This window comes from Balaenoptera acutorostrata, chromosome 1, assembly GCF_949987535.1.
Source record: "Balaenoptera acutorostrata chromosome 1, mBalAcu1.1, whole genome shotgun sequence".
NCBI classification, from domain to species: Eukaryota; Metazoa; Chordata; class Mammalia; order Artiodactyla; family Balaenopteridae; genus Balaenoptera; species Balaenoptera acutorostrata.
In genome coordinates, this window is record NC_080064.1 from 140,646,780 (window position 1) to 140,667,230 (window position 20,451).

Here is a 20,451-nt window from a genome sequence, read left to right on the forward strand (position 1 = left end):
CATCCCCTAGGTGACGGTTGCTCCTTACTTGAACTGCAGCTTATTTACGCCCAAGGAAGTTACTGCTGCTTTTTCTTGGCTTAAACTCTGATGAAAAGAATGACTGTACTTTTCTGTCCAGTGTTGCAAAGTTGAAGTTTCTTGAGCCCCAGCTTTGTAGGATACCATTTCTACTGGGTGAAATTACATTCTTGTGCTCTTTTACTCTTCCATCTTGCTGTTCTTCCTCCCATTCCCCACGTAGATTTTTAAATTGTTTGTTTTTATGTTTAACATATATTATTTAATATTTTGGATATAAAAGCGCTATGAAAAATAATAATACAAACATCTGTATAGCCACACCCAGCTTGAGAAATAAAAACATTATCAACACAGGAAGTTGAAGCTTCTTGCGGTCACCCCTACCACGTATTGATTCCCCTTCTGCTCCTTCAGAGGTAATCGCATTTCCAAATTCAGTTTTTTTTATTCCTTGATGCTTAAAAATATTTTGCTACATTTGTTTGTATTCCTGAGTAAGCTATACCAATATTGCACATGTTTTTAAGCTTCATGGAAGTGGTATTATGTACATATCCTTTTGCAATTTGCTTTTTAAAAACTGTGTTTGTGAGATTTAGCCTTTAATTTATTTTCATTGTTGCTTAGTATTTTATTGTATGAGTATTCCCCAGCTTACTTACCCAATCTCCTGCTGACGGACCTATTATTTCCTATTTTTTCAGATTATAAACAATGCTTTCATGAAATCTCTTGTACTTGGGTTTCTTACAGAAGTTAATTATTTAATACAAGTCTGAGGTGAGATAAGGAGCTTGTATCAGAATATAAATCAATGTATCATTTCTTTTTATTTACTTATTTGTTTGCACCAGGTCTTAGTTGCGGCATGCATGTGGGATCCAGTTCCCTGATCAGGGGTCGAACCCGGGTCCCCTGCATTGAGAGTGCGGAGTCTTATCCACTGCGCCACCAGGGAAGTCCCATTGTACCATTTCTTTCATCAAGAAAGTTTTATCTCAAAAAAAAAAAAAAGTCAGCTCACCTAGGCAGTGTGCTTACTGATGTAGTTGATTTACATCCTTACACGAGCTCTTTATCTTACTGTGGTTCAATAACAACGAGTTTGAGAATGTGGACCACTTTCAGTGAACTTGTTGGGTCATAGGCACATCTTCAACTTTACTGCCTATTTCCAAAGCATTCTCCCAAATCATTGAGCCAATTTACATAGCTATCAGAAGTGAATAAAAATTCCCATTGCTTCACGTCTTTGCCAACATGTGGTATTATCAGACTTTTAAATTTTTTGCCAATCTGGTGGGTGCGAGACAGTTCTTATTATGGTTTTATTTTGTCTTTCCCTGATTGCTGGTGACGTAGAGCATCTTGCCATTTAGAAAATTTTTTAAATTATTTTTTATGGAGATATAACTGACATATAACATTGTATTAGTTTTAGGTGTACAATATAATTATTTGATACATGTATCTATTGTGAACATACAGTATTTGTCTCCCTCTGTTTGACTTATTTCACTTAGCATAATGCCCTCAAGTTTGTTGCAAATGGTTGCCTCTTTTAAAAATTGGTTTTTAGTATTTTTTTTAAATCACTGAACTTTTCTGGCCTGTTGCTACTAATCTTTAATTTTTTCTTTAACTCCTTTTTCCGAAGGTGGATTATGTCTGCTATTGCTTCTTCTGTTATGTCTTCTTGCTTCTTCTCCCTCTTCTCTTTCTTTCCCCACTGTTGATCATTCCATTCTTGCCTGTTGCCTGTGGAATGTTACTAATGCACCTATGACTGATTTTCTGCTTTTCTAACTCCACTGTCACTCTTTGCTGGCTCAAGTTCTCTCAGGATCTATCTCTACTTGTGGTAAAGGTCATGTAACTGCATGCTGAATAAGCAAGACTCAGGGGTGTGATAATAAAAACAACTTTACTTTATTCTTCCGCTGTCCTTCTATATCTGTTCTGTGAGGGAAATCCTTCTCTTACTCCTGGATAAAACTCAAGAAGTTCCCATGACTTTTCTGATCAATTTTAGTTAACAAAAAGTCTGAACTCACGTTAGCTGACAAACAGTGTTAGTTCAGTAATAAAATGTCCAGCCCAATATATGAATCAACATTTCTATCTTTACCCAAAGGTGTGACTTCTACCCCCTCCTATCTAGGGCTTCCTGCATTTTTGCTGTCTCCTTCCAGGAGAGAGCAAGGTGCTTTTCTTTTTCTGTCTGGACTATCTCCATTTCCTCATGTTTGCTGCCCTACCCGGGGTGGAAGGCAGGAAGTTGGGGAGGCGGGCAGGAGCTGTGAGGCTTATAAGAACATTCTCACCTGACTGCTACTGTTGTAAGGTGGATGTTTAAAGCCAATTCTTTCTCTTGGGGTATTTCCCTGGCTTCTTTAAAGGATCTCCTGCCTGGCTGCCATAGCTACAACTCCCTGGATGTGCGTCTTGCCTCCCCTTCAGCAGGCCACTCCCAAGGTCCCCTCATCTTTGGTTCCCAGCCAAATACTCTTCTTTCTCTGGATTTCACTCACTCCTTCAGGCCACCCTCTTGGGAGGATTCCTTCAATTTTAATTTCTTTTTTTTAAAAAGGAAAATACCTATTCTTCATTTAAAAATATTTATTTTTTTGAATGGTTTGTATAGTCACATTTTTTACTGACAAGTTGCTCTAGTAACCCAAAGAAGTGAAGGAGAAAGCAGATGCCTCACCACCCAGATATTGATTTGTTCAGACGTTTCAATGCCTCATGATACAATAAAACCACGAACATTTTCTTTAAAAAAAAGTTCGAAATTTTAAAAGTATAAGAGACTACAACTGATGTCTCCCTCTTACTCCCTGTTGTTAGTTTCCTTCCATATTGACAGTCTCTTCTGTACCTCTGTAGAGATATTTTATGTATGTATAAGCAAATGTTATATATCTTCCCACCTTAAGTCGAAGAGTAGAATACTATTGACATGGGTCCCACAGCTAGTTCCTGGGATTCACTAATCTCTGGCTCCCCTTTTAGAGCAAGGAATACTTAATTTCACGAGTACCATCAGATACTCAGAACAGAAGCTGCTGTACTTTTTCCAGGCCCAATTCCAGTCTCAGACTACTCCAGCACCCAAATTCTGAAGCACATATGTAGCTCTCCTCAAAGCCCCTCTCTCACTAGCTTGAGGTAAGGAAGAAGCTACCTCTGCATTCCCACTGCCTGTTCTCTCCTCAAAAGTCTTCCCCTCAAATCCTCTGAATCTACAATCTCTCAATTCTTTCATATCAGTGACCAGGTTGAAGGATCTTTGGTGAAGTTATGTGAAGAATCACATAACTGGTCTCATATGACTCCTTTGAAAATGTGCTTCTTGGAGTCCCGTCCCATAACTTACTCTGGTTGCTGCTATCAGTTTGCCTTAGGGCTTCACTCAAAAACTGTAATTTAACATTTTTCCAAAGAAGACATGCAGATGGACAACAGGTACATGAAAAGATGCTCTACATGGCTAATCAGCAGGGAAATGCAAATCAAAACCACAGGGAGATGTCACCTCACACTTGTTACAATGGCTATTATCAAAGAGACAAGCGATAACAAGTGCTGATGAGGACATGGAGCAAAGGGAACCCTTGTACATTGTTGGTGGATATGTAAATTTAGTGCAGCCACTACTACGGAAAACAGTAGGGAAGTTCCTCAAAAAGTTAAAAATAGAATTGCCATATGATCCAGCAATTCCACTTCTGGGTATTCATTTGAATAAAATGAAAACACTTAACTTGTAAAGATATATTCACCCCCATGTTCATCACAGCATTATTTATAATAGTCAAGATACGGAAACAAACTAAGTGCTTATCAACAGATGAATGGCTAAAGAAAATGTAAGATATATATATATATATATATAATATATATATATATATGCCACAATATTCTATTATTCAGCCATAAAAAAAATGAAATCTTGCCATTTGTGACAACATGGATGGACTATGAAGGCATTGTGCTAAGTGAAATAACTCAGACTGAGAAAGACAAATACCGTACAATCTCACATGTGGAATCTAAAAACAAAAACAAAAAGAAAAGAAAAACCAAACTCATAGATACAGAGAACATATTGGTGGATGCCAGAGGTGGGGAAGTGGGGGCAGAAGAAATGGGTGAAGGAAATCAAAAGGTACAAGCTTCCAGTTATAAAATAAATTAGTCATGGAGTTGTAATGTACAGCACGGTGACTGCAGTCAGTGATACTGTATTTCATATTTGAAAGTTGCTGAGAGAGTACATCTTAAAAGTTCTCATCACAAGAAAAAAAATTCTGGTACTATGTATGGTGATGGATGTTAACTAGATTTATTGTGATATCATTCTGCAATATATACAAATATCAAATCATTATGTTGTACACCTGAAACCAATATAAAGTTGTATGTCAATTATATATCAATTGAAAAAGAAATGAAATTAAAAATTGCAACTTAATATTCTTGTTAATAACAGTCAAATATGGTTAAATGCTGCCTTTATAGATATCCCTATTCTCCTTTCACTCTCTGGATTTGCTGTCAAATGACTTCTCTGACCAATATTACCTTGGCTTGTGTGCTCAGGCATACACACTCACACATACACAAATATTTATATATATGAAGATAAACGACTGTCTCTGTTTTCTTGTCAAAGAAAGTTCTTACTGATAAATTTTAGTTTTTTTATAGTTCTGCACATCAGTACACCAAATGCCCTAGAAAATTCAAAACTAAGCCAAAAGACTGAATCTAGAAAAAGAAAGTAAGCAGAAAACCCATCCTTAAATTTGGTGTCTGCATAGTTTGTTAGAATTGAAGGGAAATTTGCAGTCTGAATGGTTGAATTTATTATTGAAAAGGTGGTGGACAAGATTACAGATCAGATTTGACACCTAGGCTTGACATTTCAATAGAAATGTCTTTAGCCAATCCTGACACATAATTTCATTCAATTGACCTCAAATAGCGAATGACACCACCATAGCTGTATCTCTCTATTTCTCAATTTGTTATGTCTAGAGATCAATGTCAAATATTACGTTCTCAGGAGAGAAAACATGTAGCTATTCACCCCAAATTTAATTAAATCCAACAAACATTCAATTAAATTCAACAAATATTGAGTGCCTAGTATATGCAAGGCACATATTCAGTTGATAAAAAATAGTAAAAATAACCAACATTTTTGAGCACCTTCTGTGCACAAAGTACCATGCTATGTCCTTTACATGTGTTGTTTCTTTTAACCCTCACAAAACCTTATGGAGTAGTAGATACAATTGTAATCTGTACTAGACAGATGTGGAAACTGAGGCACAAAGAGGTTAAGTAACTTGACCAAAGTTATTTGATTTGATCCAGGTCTATGTGACTCCAAAGTTTATGCTCTTAAACCACTGTGAAGGAGACAAAGAGCTTTATAGTCTAATGTGACAAAGGTGTGTAATATAAATGCAGAACTATCTATAGTAGGTACAATCCTAAGGAGGTACACAGCATTGTGGAGTTCAGGGGTGCACTCAGTACCTGCAAAGGATGAGCAGTCATGGAATTTTTCCTGCAGTAGGTAGCTTTTGAGCTCGTACTTAAGGAATGTGGCAGAAATTGCAAACCAGGGTGATACGTGATCCAGGTTACGGAACAGAGGTCTAGAAGTAGGAATGAACGGGCCATGTCTGAGATCGAAATTGGCTTGAACATTACAACCAGTTAGGGAAATAATAATAGCCACTCTTTATTTCTCTCTTTTATGTGCCAGGCTCTTGGCAGATGTTATTTCTAATCTTTAAGACAACCCTATATGGTAGGTATAATTAGTCATGATTTATGGACAATAAAATGGAGGTTTTTGAGGTCATGGGCAAGTGATGGAGTCAAGATTTGAGTTGGAATCTTCCTGACACCACATCCTTGCCCTTTCTATTTTTTTGTGCTGCCTTACTTTAGGAAGATAGAAAGCTTGGCTGGTGTCATATTGAGAAAAGCCTTAACGACTGAGGTGAGGAATTTTTACTTATCTTGGCAGGCCAGGGACAAAACTCAAGCTGAACTCTAAGAAGACTGCTGAAATCATTTGGGCAGGAGAAATGAGAGCCTGAATTAGAAGAGCAGTGGTGCACCTGGACAAAAGGGGAGTAGATATAAGAAATATGTATTATTGGTATTTAGAGACAATAGCTGATTGGGTAGGAGCAAGGCATAGAGAAGAATATATAGTATTTTAAAACTTTTGATTCTCTTAGTTCTCAGAAGTGTGTTTGCAATGGCCATTAACAGAAATACAGGACAGGAAGAGGAGCTGGCTTTGTGGGATTGAGGAGAGGGAAAACAATAAACTTAATTTGGGAGTTGGAGGTAACGATGACTTCTGTATCTATGTGGAGATGGGTAAGACAGCTGGAGATTCAGTCTGAAGTTTGGGGCTAAGATCAAGTTCTCCAAGAAAGTTGAGAGTCAAAGCTACATTACTCAACAAAGAATATAAAGTTCAGAAAAATCTGATCTTGGTGTCTACTAAGAAGTAGGAAAAAAAGGGAGCTACATTAAATACCTATTATGTGCCTAGCACTGTGCCTAGCACTACTGGCAGGGTAACAAACCTTTCCTCATTAAGCTTCCAATCTTGTTCAAGAGGTTAATTACACTCATGAAAGAGCAAACAGTACAAAACAATATACTCAGGAGCCAACCTGTAGGGTATAAACAATAGGAGTTATAGGATGTTGAAAAGGAGAGGGGTTGATGTGTCGCAGTTATTTTCAAAGTGAAGGAGAGGCCAAAGATCAGTACAAGGTATAAGAGGTAGAAATCGTGCATAGGCTGATATGAGGATAGCATTGCTCCCCACACAGTGACAGGAGTTTTGGTGTTTTCTCTGTTGCCCAGGGAGGTAGCATGGGGGTTAAAAAAATATAAATAGCCTTTGGAGTAAGGGAGACCTCAAATTTTACACCTGCTTTTTATTCATGGTGGAATATTGGGCAAATTACTTAACTTTTCAGCACTTTAACAAAATGAGTATAATACTTAATAAGATGGTTGAATAAATTCAGTAAAATAACATGAAAAGCATCTATCCCACTGCTTTACATAGAAAGGTTGGGGAAAACTTAATTAACTCTTTCCTTACGTTGTTTTTCTTGCTACCACTTGCACCACTGGGATACCCACATTTCCTGTTTTTCCCCCCAGCACAGCTTCCTGGAGACACAGTACACATTTTACATATGTGCAGGATTTTTGTACATCCATTTACCTCCTATTTAGGCACAGCTATAGGCCCTAAGAGAGGGGGCAGTTACTGCCTCCAGCTTTTATTAAGATCCACTCGACAAGCATTTATTGAGCACCTACAATGTTCCAGTTACTATGCTAGGCCCTGTTGGTGTATAAAGAGAAGAGAAAAAAAAGAGTCCTCAAGACGAGAAACAGTCTCTGGATAAATAGCTATATGAGTTCAGAAGGTGGAGGAAAGTGACGGGTGGAGAGCTTGTTTGCAGTGAGCACCTAGCAGAAGGTGGCATTATTTGCAAAAGAGATGTCATTTAAGCTAAGTCTTGACAGATCATAGAATTCACCATGCAGGGATTGGGGAAAGTGGATAAGGATGGTAGACGATATGGTGATCATAGAGTCTCTTAAAGCACAGTTATATCAGTACCAACACCTAAGGGGAGGAAACTCCGTTTTACTTGCTCTGGAGTCTTAAGCCACTAGACAGGGTGCATGCTGAACAGAATTGTAACTCTCGCGAATGAAACGGCCACAGTGCCAGCAGTGGGTAACTGCCGCCGCCGCAGAGCTGCAATTACTCTGAAACTGACTGGCGTACAGAAGATTTATTTGGACAACTGGTGAAACATCGTAAACACTGAGAAGCTGCAATTTTCAGACTTCGAGCTCATCCTTGTCATAGCCTCAGCTTGTTTTTTTCGGCCGGGGGTGAAATGCGTAGCCAGAAGGCCCAGTTAGATGAAAGAGGGCGGGGGGCGGGGGGTGAGGGGAAGGTCTCCGCTGCGGATCTACTTTGGCTCCTCCCAAGACCTGCAAGGCTCAACCTTCGCCACACCAAACATGGCGCCCTCGAGCTTCCTCTCCTCGTTTTATCTCACACTCGCCTTTTGGCCACACTTAGCATGGCCCTAACCGAAGGTTGCATTCCTCTGGAACCGACTCGGGACAGTTCTCGCGAGTTTTGCCTGGACACCCCCCCCCCCACAGCCCCCCCACTGCTCCCGCCCTGCCTCGCGCCGCCGCCACCGCCACTGCTGCTGGCGCCGCTCCTCCTCCGTGTCAGTTGTTGGGCTGTAATGGCGACTGGGCCGCCGCTGCTGAAGTGACTCCCGGGCGGGGGAGCCGGGCCAGACCTGCGCCAGAGGGAACTGCAGAGAGCCGCAGCTCAGGGGGTGGCTTGCTGTGGGGGAGGGGAGGCAGCCTTTCCGCCTCTCCTTCCTTCTCTGCAGACCGGCGGATCCCGGGAGCCGGTGCGAGGCGGGCACCCGGTGCGTCCCCGGAGCGGGGAGGCCAGGCCGGGCAGCCCTGGGGCCGGTCGGGGCGGCGTCACTGCACCCTCCGCCAGGCCCCGCGGGATGCACCGTGGGGGCCGAGGGCGGAGGCGACACTCTCAGGTGAGCTGCGGGAGGACCTGGCTGGGACCGCGGATGCTCGCTTAGCCTTCGCTGCCTCTGTCCGCGGTCCCGGGTCCGCGGCGGCGGCGAGGGAGGCGGGGCGGGGCGCCAGGAGCCCTGGCCCAGTCTGGCGTCCCCCTCGAGGAGCCTCCCTGGGTCCTAGGCTTTGCTAGGAGGGCCATTCTGAGACCTCGGTTTCAGGTCCTACCGGTGCCTGCGGTAGACGGGATTTCCTTCCTTACCTGCCAGTGCCTGTCCCCCCTCCCTCGCCCCTCCTCTCTTCTGCCAAAGGTGTGAGATACCTCTCGCCTTTGCTCCCCGGAGAAGTGTCCCTTCTTCATTTGGATATCAGGCTTTTTTGGGAAATTCCGGGGAACTGGCTCCAGTGGCAAGAATGACTAGTTTCTGTTCCTTTTTGGTGGGGATAAACATTTTCAAGCATAGGGAAAACTTTGATCTTCTTCTTTGGCAGCTGCTGAATGTAGTCTGTCCATTTATTCACAAGTGATGTAGGGGGAGATTTAAAAAGCTTGTACGCTTTGAAAGTTGTCAGTATTTTCCCCTGCCCTCTTTGAAGTGTAGCCTAACATGCTAAATGATATTTAGCTAATGTCACAAATATGGGTTGGAATTTGGCTGGCTTTTCGGATAGGAAGTTGCACATAGGTATAGATTTTGATGTGGTTTTTGTGTAGCAGCAAATCCTCCATATAGGAAAAAACACGTTGTCAGGAATAGGGATCAGTATCCACGTCTGTACTCCACCTGATTGTTTTGATTTGATGGTGATCCTTGTTTTGAATTTGAAAAAGTCGTTAATGGTTATGTTGCCATGTTAACGATACCTCCTCCAGCCCTGTATTTTAAGGGTTTTTAAAGAATGGCTATTTTAGGCAGACCTAGTAAGAACTTGAAAAGGTTTGTAGAGCAATGATAAAATACTCTCCATTTAAAAAATTTCTTAGTTTAAAATATTGTGTTTAAACAAGGCAATATGCTGCTAATAACATGAGATTGTGACTTTGGGGGATTGGTTGTTAGACCTACGGTAGAAGTTGCTTTAAGCCCATGGGTATGTAATAATTAGTTTTGGTGTGCTAAATTTACAAACTCCATTCAGTGTAATAAGATAAATCTGAACCATTGAACCGTCATTGCATTGAATTTAAGATACTTTAATCAGAAAGATAAACATCAAGCTAGAATACATTGTATGTGTGGATAAATACATGTGTATCTCAACTTTTCATAGTGAGTAGCAGGACTTGTGTTTGTAATAATGGTGCGTTATAATATGTAAACAGTTTCATACATATGTGGAAGAATTTCTCTGATTCTCTGAGATATATTGGTGCGTAGTGTTATGTAAGAGCATTAATACTTGAACAGCCAGCCTCCTGTGGGGTAATCAATTTATGAGTTATGAAGTTTAGAATTTTTTTCTAATGGTCTGATTGCTAGTCTTTTGCCCATTTTATAACACTTTTACCATATCATGGTCAGAAGAAAGGAGATGAAGTCCCTATCTAACGAATTTTGTTGTTTGTGAAATAGCTGTAAGTCATAGTGGGAGCAAAAAGAAACTGCTGTCTAAAATAACTTACATCATTTTTTGGTGTGCCTCTACATAAATTATTTAGTCCTCATAGCAATTTTGTGAGGTAGATTTGACAAATGTCCTTATTTTGCAGTTGTGGAAATTGACAGGGAATAAATAAATGAACAAGGAAGTTCATTTATTTATGTGAATGACGGTCTTATTTCCACAGATGATCTAAGACTTTAAAATTTTTCTTTATTTTTATTGAGGTATAATTGACATACTGGTTTCAGGCGTATAGTATAATGATTCGATCTTTGTATTTATTGCGAAGTGATCACGTCTAGTTAACGTCATAGAATTAGTTTTATTTAAAATTGAATATTAATATAGATACTTCTGGCATTTGGTTTTTTAAAATCTAAAAGATTGTGACAAGCTACTAGTTCCTTATGTGGATAACTGTCGGTACTTTAAAAACATTAGTATTTTCATAGCGTTATGTTAATTAGTAACAAGCCATGAATTATTGTAGTGAATTGCTCTACTTCTAAATGTACGTTTTGCTTGAACAGTGTTCTTAAGAAATTGTAGTTAATTTGTCGTCTCTCATTTTGTTTGGATACTCAGAGTTCTGTCATCTTTAGTACTTCAAATCGTTTATATTCTTGGTTAGCTAAAACAAATATTCAAGCCACATGGTCAGCAGCATAACTGAAAAGTAGGGGCATCTTGGTGATTTTATTATAGAATTGATGATTTAAAAAGTTAACTTGCCATCTATACTTGTGATTGCTATTCTTGCCTTGTGGGGCAAGTCGTGAAGTAATTTTCTTTATTGACTTTTTTTTACAAAGTCAATTTCTAGTGTCACAAATCGCTCCAAAAACCTGAATAATCAAAAGATTGCATAGGTTTTCTTGCATTAATATTTTTGTTCGTTATCACAAGTATAACTTCACATTTGCTAGTGGTTACTTTGGGTTATTATTTGCTTTTCTCGTCTAGTGTGTAAGTTCCATGATGGCAGAGATTGTCTATTAACTGTTGTGCACCCAGTGCCTAGCACGTAGTAAAATAGTCAATAAATATTGGATGAATAAATTGACTAGAAAGTGGTCTTGGCATAGTATTTAAACAAAACAAAACACTAGTTCATGGTTCCTAGGCACACATCAACTCTTCTTAGGAATATAGTCCATAGATAAAGTCAAGTTTGCTAGGTAGCAGGGGAAGGACAGACTGGGATTAAAAAGCTGCTGAGAATAAGCCACAGGTAGATCCTGAAAACTTTATTGACTATTTTAATGATTTGCTTAGATGTTCTGGCAATAGTTACTGTAATTTAAAGAAAATGGAAGCTTTAAGACCCTGACCTGTTATACTAGTACTATTAATTACAGGCTTGTAATAATTTTAAGTCTCTTTTAATTATAACATTGGGAGTTTTAAATCTTAAAGGCTAGCTAGTCAATTCCCACGTTTTATATGTAAGTAGACAGAGGTCATATGGAGGAAATATCTCACCCATAGTTGATTTCATAACTGGATGAAGACTCCACTATACAGCTGTGAAGTCTACATTTGTTTAATATGAAGATAATTATCAAATCAGAGGATAATTGTGAACAACCGGCAATCTCTCCTATGTGTTAACTAAAAACTCAAAAAACAGGCCTCACTTTTCGTGAATCAAATATTTATTTATTTATTTATTTATTTATTTTTGGCTGTGTTGGATCTTCGTTGCTGCGCGCGGGCCTTCTCTAGTTGGCGGTCAGCGGGGGCTACTCTTCGTTGCGATGTGCAGGCTTCTCATTGCGGTGGCTTCTGTTGTTGCGGAGCATGGGCTCCAGGCGCATGGGCTTCAGTAGTTGTGGCACGCCGGCTCAGTAGTTGTGGCTCATAGGCTCTAGAGCGCAGGCTCAGTAGTTATGGCACATGGGCTTAGTTGCTCCGTGGCATGTGGGATCTTCCTGGACCAGGGCTAAACCCGTGTCCCCTGCAGTGACAGGTGGGTTCTTAACCGCTGCGCCACCAGGGAAGCCCCCCAAAGTATTTTTTAACCTAAATATGAATTTCAAACTTCTCCTCTGTCATTGGGACTATAAATTGGTACAACTGTTTCTGGAAGGAAATTTGGCATCACCTATCAAAATTAAAAGTGCACATATTCTTTGATAGAGTCATTTCATTTTTAGGAGTTTACCTTACAGAAATTTTAACACAAGAGCACTAGAACAAATCTACAAGGATGTTCATTTTAGCATTATTACAAATAAATGTCTACAACATTTATAAGTAACAAAAAAAATCCTAAATGTCTGTTGGTAGGGGAATAGTTAAAATTATAGTATATTTATGCTGTGATATACAATGCACTTGTTAATAGATTGAGGGATAGATACATTCACTTGATGAGAAGTAACTGAGTGTTTCTTTGAGCACAGGGACCATGCAGCCAACTTTCTGGGTTCAAATCCTAACCATTTATTAGCTGTGACCATTAGCAGGTTACTTAAACTCATCTATAAAGTGAATATAATTATAGTTGTCACCTGACAGGGCTGTTGTGAGAATTAAATGAGTTAATATTTAAGCCCTAAGTAAAGTACCACATAGGTGTTTGTAATTATTATTATGTTCTGACAAGGAAGAATGTTCATGATATAATATTGAGTGAGAAAAATAAGTTGCACTACACTGTGCAATATGATTCCGTGTTAAAACAAACACATAGGCAAAGAAATGTAGTTTGATTTTGTTTTGATTTTGTATGTGCATAGGAAAGGCTCTGTAAGGATAGACATTAAACTATTAGCTGTGTTTATCGCTGGGAGAGTGGATGACTTTCCTTTTTTCTTTACTTTAGGCACTTTTGTGTTGTTTATTGTAAGTGGCATTATCATTTTTTTTTTTTAATAAATGTATTTATTTATTTATTTTTGGCTGTGTTGGGTCTTCGTTTCTGTGCGAGGGCTTTTGGCATTATCATTTTTGAAACTTCTTTCTGAAAAAGAAGATATCGAGGCAGAATTTTTCTACTATTGTACAGTCACATAATGTAGTTTTGAATATAGTTTTTCAGAGAGCTACAGAGTTCATCCACAGAATATCACATGATTAGATTCTGTTTCAAAACCTTTGTTGATGGAAGGTTAAAATTAATCTATGAAAATTCCTGATGAACGTATTTATTTTTATTCTAGCTTTGTGACCTTACATCTTATTTCTTAATTTACAAAGTAAGCACATAGGCTAGATCAGTGTTCTGTCAACCCAGGATCCCAAGACTGTGCCATGAGGTACCTGGGAGCACCATAGTAAACTCACATGGGCACTGTTGAATATTTTGAAATTTTTGAGGGAAACTGTAATATTTGACAACTGTGGGTTATCTGTGGGATATTTGACGTCTGTGAGACCACTGCTTAAACTATTAGTTTGAGGTACTGTGCATGAGATTGTGCCACATTCCTTTCAGTGACAGTTAAGTCTTCAAAAAGCTAGGTTTGGGGGGTTGCTGTGATTAAAAGAAAGTTCTGTGCAGAAATCAGTGTGAAACAGTAAATGAAAGTGGCCGTGTCCAAAGTGATTTCAAGGTCTGAGAAATTACGTAATGTCTTTTAGGTGCACACATCCCATTAATAAGTAATTGTGGTTATTTAGTAATTAAAAGATTTCTTTTAATTTATATGTATTTTTCAAGCTGCTACTAAGTTGTTAGGACATAAATACTTACTAGGTTGTATGGACCTAACTACCTAATAAATGGAACTGTTAGATATTTTTTTGGCCTGTGGGCACTATGAAAAAATTACTGAGACACTAAGGGTTCTGTGAACTGAGAAAGCTTGGGAACCTCTTGAACTCTGTTGACTAGGACACCCACAGTAAAAAATAGATTTTCCATGGGAACATAATATACATAGATATGTATATATCTATATATAAAATGAAATGAAAGTTTCACTTAAAAAAATACCCTTGCTGCTTTCAATACACCCTGATATTTTCAATTCAATTTTATTTGGTTTCATTAAAAAATGCAGGCTCTAACCTACCAGATTGATTCTTTTTGATCTACTACATGGTACCATTACTACATATTTGAAAAACATGAGACTAGATGACCCCTAACTTCCAGCTCTAATATGCTTTGTTCTCTGATTAGTTATAAATGAAGTTGGACTACACTTAAACAATATAGATGCATCTCTGAAAAGTTGTGTAGATGCTACGCTTTCTTGTATGATGAATCATTTAAAATTCTATAGAGAAATAATGGTGTAAAGGAGATCTTTTTATAGATGGAAGGATATTTTTGCAACCAGAAGAATCGGATTTATCTTTGATAAATTTGGGGTTAGGTGATTTTTTAAAAAGTTAACCACTTAAAGTTTTTGTTGTTGTTGTAAGTGGACTTGTAAAAGCTCCTTTGGAATCATGGCGTCTCTCTCTTTTAAAAACTAGATTGATTGATTTTTTAAAACCTACATCCTACTTTCCTTAAGCAACCATGTTTGTTTGTTTATTTACTTACTTTTGGCTGCGTTGGGTCTTTGTTGCTGCGCGCAGGCTTTCTCTAGTTGTGGTGAGTGGGGTCTACTCTTCGTTGCGGTGCGTGGGCTTCTCATTGCGGTGGCTTCTATTGTTGTGGAGCATGGGCTCTAGGCGCCCTGGCTTCAGTAGTTGTGGCACGCGGGCTCAGTAGTTGTGGCTTGTGGGCTCTAGAGCTCAGGCTCAGTAGTTGTGGCTCGCGGGCTCTAGAGTGCAGGCTCAATAGTTGTGGCACACGGGCTTAGTTGCTCCACGGCATGTGGGATCTTCCTGGACCGGGGCTCGAACCCATTTCCCCTGCATTGGCAGGTGGATTCTTAACCACTGCGCCACCAGGGAAGTCCCTAAAAACTAGATTTAAAAATCATTCATGAGTAATAGCACTGTCTTCATTTAACTGGCTTCATTTCATTCATGATTTTCATGTCTAAATCTATAAAATAAGAGTATTTTTTAAAAGAATTTTTTTTTAGTTTTGGGCTTATTTTAAAACATAAAATGCATATGTACACGTATAACTATTATTTTACTTACTGTTTTTTTACATGTTACCATGAAAGAAATTTTTTGCTTACCAGTGGTTAACCTCTTCATATTGTATGAAATACCTGTGGGGTTTTTTTGCCCTGTTTGCATTTGAGAATTGGATTCTGAGATTTATCAATGGGACAATCATTCAGCAGACAGGTCTGGAGCACCTAGTGGGTGCTGTGTACTGTGCATGGACTAGGGATATAAAGAGGAATAAAACATCATCCCCACAGTGACACGTAAGAGACAGATATGTAAATAATAGTATGGAGGTGGGGAGGTAAGAGGAAAGATAAAGTGGGAGCAACTATACAGCGGCTTCCAGTGAAAGAAAAAGTTGTTGTATTTGTTTCCTTAACGGCCTCTAAATTAGCTAAGTTATTGAATGTTGAAGGAAACTTCTCAAAATTATTTTTCCTTGTTTTTTTCCTCAAAACGTGATAAATGCATCTGCTTTTAAAAATTCGAAAACATATCCACTGGAGAATCTGCTTCCTTTCCTGGATCCTCAGTCCCTCTCTGCAGAGTTAACCAGTGTTAACGGTTTCTTCTGTATCAGGGAAGCTTTTGTAGTGAAAATTTCATACTTTTGGGACAAAAAATAATCCTGACTTGCGCTATAAGACACATTTATAGGGATATATTCCTTGAAATTAATTTAGAAGAGTAAATATTCAGGATAACTAGATAGAGGGTAAACAAAGTATAGGCTCCTATTTTTAGGTATTTTAAGTAAAAGACTAGGGGTACCTTTAGTCAGGCTCTAGTTTAGCTCTTCATTTCATGTCAGTGGGGGACATTGTGTTCTTTGTGATCCCTATCCAGCCTGCTATACACCAGAGGCCAAGCTGATGCCAGATGTTATAGTTTCTTCTGGGTTTCCTGGATTATAGGAGGTCATTCTTAATTGTTAAAAGTAGTTGTTGAGGTTTGTATTTTATACGTAAGAAGAGGTGAGGCTAATTCTCAGGTCATTTGTTTTTGTATACCATGTTATGGGAGTATTGGTTATTCTGAGAATTTTCACGGAACAGTGTAGTAGGTCTGTTTTAGAGCTGGAATGTTTTCCACTTTTCCTAGCCTGGTCCCTACTAAATTTGTCCATTTTATATTGAGACTAGATAGTATGACTGTTGCAGGGTTGTTTCTTTTCAGCCTTTCAGGCATAGATTGTTGTTACATCGGGGTCTGATAAAGATGAGAGAACAGAAGCAAAGTTACGGAAAATGACTCTGGGAGAGCCAGAACGAAGTCGTTTCTTTCATTTTTTATCGCCAGTACCTGCACATAGTAGGAGCCCAATAAATAATTGAGCTGAATGAGTCTATGTGACTGAATGAGAGCGCTGTCAATAAATGTGAAAGGAAAATTTGCTGCTAGAAGATACTTGAGAATTGGCTATTTCAAAATGTCATATCTTATTTGTATATACATATGATAGGTATAGATCAGCGTTTGTCAAACTTCTTGGTGTCAAGGAGACACTTTATACTCTTGAGTTATTGAAAACTCAGAGCTTTTATGTGGACTGTATCTGTTGATATTTGTTGTATTAGAAACTTTAAACATATTTATTAGTTTATTTAAAATAACCATAAACTGTATCATATTAATACACAATTTTTAAAATAAAAAATAACTATATTTTCCAAAACAAAAAAAAATTTAGTGAGAAGAGTGGCATTGTTTGACATTTTTCAAATCTTTATAATGCCTGGCTTAATAGAAGACATCTGGATTCTCATATCTGCTTCTGTATTCAATCTGTTGTGATATCATATGTCATGGAGCCTTTGGGAAACTCCACTATGCACACTCCCAAGAGAATGAGAGTGAAAAAGACAAATAACGTCTTAATATTATCATGGAAATAGTTTTGATTTTAAAGACATTCTTTTTTTTTTTTTTAAATAGAGAGAAAGTCTTTTATTTATTTATTTATTTATTTATTTATTTATTTATGGCTGTGTTGGGTCTCCATTTCTGTGCGAGGGCTTTCTCTAGTTGTGGCAAGCGGGGGCCACTCTTCATCGCGGTGCGCGGGCCTCTCACCATCGCGGCCTCTCTTGTTGCGGAGCACAGGCTCCAGACGCGCAGGCTCAGTAATTGTGGCTCACGGGGCCAGTTGCTCCGCGGCATGTGGGATCCTCCCAGACCAGGGCTCGAACCCGTGTACCCTGCATTGGCAGGCAGATTCTCAACCACTGCGCCACCAGGGAAGCCCTTAAAGACATTCTTGAAAGGGTCTCGTAGACCCTCAAGGATGCCTGGACCACGCTCTGAGAATTGGTGGTATAGATTATTAAATTCAAAGGGGAAAAGGATCTTAGAGGTCATATAGTATAATCAATCACCTCTTGTGGATATTTCTTGCTTGTGCAACTGGGGTCTGATAGGGAATACCTCAAGTTTGTTTTTTGGGAATAATTATGACTTGGCTTTTAGAGATGATGAGTTTGATGTGTCTTTGAGATTTCTGAATAAGCAGTTGGTTATGTGGGTTAGGTTATCAGAGAGAAGATCTGACCATAGTTTCAGAAACCAGTAACACAGGATCTATATCACTGTCTTGCACTTTGCCTCCTTACTATACTGCGAACTTAATTTTCAGAAAGCCTAAGAATACTTTTGTTATTTATGTGACTCAAGAGTTTTATTTTAGTGTCCATTTTACAGTGAGTTTAACTGGCATCTTGTAGAGAAACAAGTTGTTTCATGTAAAAGTCAGAGCATAAATGAACAATACTGCTTTGTTCAGACTAAAGTCGGATATCACAAGAACTAAAAAAGAACCTATATTTGACAGGGTTCTATTTGCATCATGTAAAATATAAATAAAAGCTCCAAACAATGGCTCAAAATATAAAAATGGCTTATGTGTGCGTATGGGAAGGAGAGGGCTGCAAAAGCAGTGGGGAGTGGTGGTACGGGAGGGACAGACAGCTAACTTCTAAAAGTTAGCTAAGGATGACTCTAATTTGCCACAGAGAATGGAAACACAATTTCACTAAAGCTATGATAAATGACATAAAAAGAATCCAGTTAAAAGTGATATAAGTAAAAAGCAGGAACACCTATAAATCAAGTAAGGATGCAACTTCATAAAACTATTTACTTGCTAGCAAACATAAAGCCAACAAGGAGTCCACACTTCATGAATCACCAAAATATTCACCTCATAAGAGAAGTACAAAGGCTCAGAGAAAACTAACCAGAGCTGAGAAATTGCCCTCTAATTATGTAGGCTAAGAGTTCATAAATAGGGAGAATGGAAAAAGAACAGAAAAAGTAACTTTTAGAGGGAAGGAACTATAAGAATACTTTGCCTGTTTCAAGATTTCCTCGCCTCCAGGTTCTCTCAAGAAACTTCAACTATCAATTTTATTTTCTCTCGTGTATCTCTAGCCTCCTCCCCTCCCTGGGATTCTTCCTATCAGCATTTATACTTAATCGATTAAGTCTTCTTACTTAAAACAAACACAAAAAAACCCTTAATCCAACACCCTCCTCCATACTGCTCTCTTTTTCCTTCACAAACTTCTCAAAAAAATTGGTTGCATACATTCAGTTTCCATTTAGAAGATACTTTTCAGTCATTCTTCAAACAATTACAGTGTGGTTGCCACCCCCATTTCTCCACATTTAGCTCTCACTAAAATCACCAGAGACCTCTTTGTCTCTAAACCTAATGGGCATTTTCAAATAACAAGCCCTCAACCTGCTTGGCGTTTTGGCAGCATGTTTGACCACTCTCTTGAAATACTCTTTTCCCTTGGCTTCCGTACACTACACTCTGATTTCCACTTCCTCTCTACTTCTCTTTCTCAATCTCCTTTGCTAGCTAGTCCTTCTCTTTTAAATCTTGAGGTGCAAGAGGGTTTGACCTTGGGCTCTTTTCTTCTCTAAAACTATACTTTCTCCCTGGGTAACCTCACCTATGCCCAAGGCTACCATCTATACCATCTATATGCCAATAACTGCCATTATATGAATGACCATTAGAGGCTTTCAGAGGTTTGAGAGAGAGAGAGATCTAGATTTAATTTCCAGTTCTGTCTCTTACTACCTGAATGACCTTGGACTAGTTCCATAGTCTGTCTGATACTCTTTCTTCATCAGTACAATGAATATAGGGATAGTTGCCTCATGAGATTGGAAATAATGTCTGGAAAACAGTATAGCCCTTGGCCCACATAGAAGAAACACGGAAAATATTAGCTATGATTATTACCTATTAACTGCCCTCATGGTCATCCCCCAGAGTGTTAGAGGTCTGTAATTTTGGCTTCTGGTTTAAAATGATTGTTGTCATTTTTTTTTTTTTTTTTTTTTGGCTGCTTTGGGTCTTCATTGCTGCGCACGGACTTTTCTCTAGTTGCGGTGAGCGGGGACTACTCTTCATTGCAGTACGTGGGCTTCTCATTGTGGTGGCTTCTCTTGTTGCAGAACAAGGGCTGTAGGCGCGCAGGCTTCAGTAGTTGTGGCACGCGGGTTCAGTAGTTGTGGCACGCAGGCTTAGTTGCTCTGTGGCATGTGGGAATCTTCCCAGACCAGGGCTCGAACCCGTGTCCCTTGCATTGGCAGGCAGATTCTTAACCACTGCACCACCAACGGAAGCCTGCACTTATTTTAGTTTTTTTTTTTAATTAATTTATTTACTTTATTTATTTATTTATTTTGGCTGTGTTGGGTCTGTGTTGCTGTGCGCGGGCTTTCTCTAATTGAGGCAAGCGGGGGCTACTCTTCATTGCAGTGTGCGGGCTTCTCATTGCGGTGGCTTCTCTTGCTGCAGAGCACGGGCTCTAGGTGCGTGGGCTTCAGTAGTTGCAGCATGTGGGCTCAGTAGTTGTGGCTCACGGGCTCTAGAGCACAGGCTCAGTAGTTGTGGCGCACAAGCTTAGTTGCTCCGCGGCATGTGGGATCTTCCTGGACCAGGGATCGAACCCATGTTCCCTGCACTGGCAGGCGGATTCTCAACCACTGCTCCACCAGGGAAGCCCCTAGTTTAGTTGTAAAGTGAAGTCTTCCCAAAGAAAACTTTTGTCAAATCATTGACAGATTATTTAGTAATGTAGAATAACTCATATTCGTTTAGTTATCACTTGACACTTGGCTAGACCAAAAGTATCTTTGTGAGAAGGAGAG

The 20,451-nt window shown here is 39.2% G+C and overlaps 1 protein-coding gene across 2 annotated transcripts in view; it reads left to right on the forward strand.

Annotated features, from left to right (window-relative positions):
• The first annotated feature begins 8,296 nt into the window (after positions 1-8,296).
• Positions 8,297-20,451, forward strand: part of CEP350 (centrosomal protein 350) — a 137,359-nt gene continuing 125,204 nt past the window's right edge. For both annotated transcript variants that reach the window (XM_057544308.1, XM_007188195.2), the window contains exon 1: positions 8,297-8,675. The gene's annotated coding sequence lies outside the window, so the exon portion shown is untranslated. The remainder of the gene's footprint in view (positions 8,676-20,451) is intronic.